The sequence below is a fragment of the Rhagoletis pomonella genome, unplaced genomic scaffold (genome assembly GCF_013731165.1).
Source record: "Rhagoletis pomonella isolate Grant_MI unplaced genomic scaffold, Rhpom_1.0 Rhpom_scaffold_00003, whole genome shotgun sequence".
NCBI lineage: Eukaryota > Metazoa > Arthropoda > Insecta > Diptera > Tephritidae > Rhagoletis > Rhagoletis pomonella.
This window is the reverse complement of record NW_023458557.1, coordinates 16,763,746-16,766,322: the sequence shown is the minus strand read 5'-3', so window position 1 is coordinate 16,766,322 and position 2,577 is coordinate 16,763,746.

Here is a 2,577-nt window from a genome sequence, read left to right as displayed (position 1 = left end):
TCCCGCTTCATGGCCTACCACAGCCGAAGCACTTTATCCCCTTTCTACAATCTGCCGAAACATAACCGAACCGCTTGCAATTAAAACAACGGGTATTAGGCCCCGCCCTAAACCCTTCGCTGCCCTTTAGATCCGCCACCGCTGCAACCTCTGCATCCACCGAGGCATAGGCCAGGTCAGGCTTCAATATACCCTTGGCCTTGTGACCCGGTGGGGGGATAAAAGCTTCGACCGACGACCTAACCGATTCCAACTTCCTTCCTAACGCGACAAGTTCCGCCACTGGCCCCCGGGGTAACTAGCCCCAACTGGGTCTGATAAAAAAGAAGAAGATTCGCCCTAATTATTTCTAACATCCTACTCTCAGACAAAGGCTCCTGTAACCTACCGAACATGATTTACATCGCCGCCACATACACTTCGATGGACTCATTTGCTCCCTGAGTCCGCCGGCGTATCTGTCTATCAACAAATCGTCGTAGTTGGAGGGCAGAAACTCCACCTTCAACTACCTGACCAGTTCCTACCAGCTACCTAACGAACGCCTGACAGACCTAGCCCACAACAGCGCCTTACCCGAAAACAAGTCGATCGCGCCTCGAAAAAGTTGAGCAGGGGCCACACCGAGGGCCTCGCTCAACTCGTCGTCCCTCTCCAAAAACGCGTGAACCGACAGACCCGACTTCTCACCCTCGAAGCGCACGTCCCACTTCGAGAGTTTTTCCGGATTCAGAGTTCCGACTGACTCCAACGGTCCGCGCACCCGCTCTTCGGCCACCTCTCCGGGTGCCGCTGCCGATTGTGCCGCGTTTTCCTGCGCCCGATCCTCCGTACGGTCCGGCCCGTCCTTCTCTCCACCTGTATCCTGCAGGTCGGCTAAGCAAAGCATCAACTTGTTCTTAATATTCATCTGCTTGGTAATTTCCGCGTCGTTGTTTGCTTCCGCGCGCCCTATCCTAGCTATCCAGCTTAGCCATAGCCTTGGGATCGGCCGACGGTTTCGCGCCCTTAGCTAACTCGCCCATCAACGCCTCGACCTCCTTCAGCTTAAGTTCTACCGCGTGCCGGTCCTCCTCAAAGCTAAACTCATAGTCCTGGAAGAGGTCCACCGACCCTCTTCGCTCCAAAAGCCTAGACGCCCGCAACGACTTCCGCATAGCCTCCACTGAACCGAAAGACCCCGAGCCTCCATCTCTTACGCCAACTCCTCTTGAGACAACCGAATAATTTCCATGGTAAGTCAAACGAATGACAACAAATAAACCAGCGAAAAAGCAAAAACTGTTTAAAAATTCCGAAGGAAATTAAATTAATCAAGAAAAAAAGACGCAGAAAAAAATTCGACAAAGAAACAGAAATTAAATCTAACCGCAAAAAAAATTAAAAACCCGCAAAATAAGAAGTTTAAATTAAGTGTAAGTCTGAGGACTAGTTACCGCTTACTTGGGCCCACTTCGCGTCCGGTTGGTAACCTAATGCCTATACCTCAACTTACTGCTGGGTAGTGAGCTGCCCTATACTGGCACAACAAAATGACCCTATCACGCGCGACAACAGTAGAGCCTAACCACTAGAGCTCTTGTTAGTCGACTAGTCGACTAATCGAATAGTCGAGTAGCAAAAGTTGTTTCAAAAAATAATCGACATAACTTAATCGAATAACCGTTTCCTTTCGACTTTTCAACTAACCGCTAACAAACAACTTGTGGACTATCTGATCATTTTCGATTTTTCGACTAGTTGTTTTCTTTCATTAAACATTGTTTTTTTATATTTTTTTGAATACTTATGCTTATTGACAAAGCCCAGCCATGCTAATGACAATCATTTTATGGTGAAAACTGTCCCTATTCGAATAATTTCGGTTAGTCGATTTTCAGACTACTCGATAGTTAGTGGTTAATCTAAAGTTAACGGTTAGTCGAATTCGATCGGTTAATCAAATAATTGCTATTCGACTATCAACCGACAAAAAAGTTGCTAATCGACTAGTCGACTAACCGAATAGCCGGATAGTCGATTTTTAACGAGAGCTCTACTAACCACACAAAAAAACAGAACAAAAATAATACGTACTACTAAATAAAACGGCACAAGCAAATGTAAAAACAGCGAACAATACGTAAAACTAAATATACGTATGTACTATGTAGGTATATGTATATATATATACAATGGATTCCACTCGAAACAAAGTGGTGCGGCCAATGTACGTATGTATGTGAATATGTTTTCCACTAGGGTGTTCCTTTTTCAACTTAGGTATTTCTTAATTTATTTATTTTAATTTTCATTTTTTTTTTTTATTGAAATTCAACAAATACCGTACTTTATTATCCAATTTGAACAAAAGGCTAAAATCGAAGCAAAATCTCGCCACCACACAGAATATTAATTTGAAGCGTTTTTTCCAATATTCTCTTTAGCTTCGCTTCTTTTTCCGCACCCTAATCACTTAACACTACACTTATCTGTTCGTGCTCCAAATCTTCCATCGACGCACCATCCAAAAACAATGCTCCGTATAGCCCGACAACGCTTGTCCTTCGACACCACCATATATGTATATATATGTAC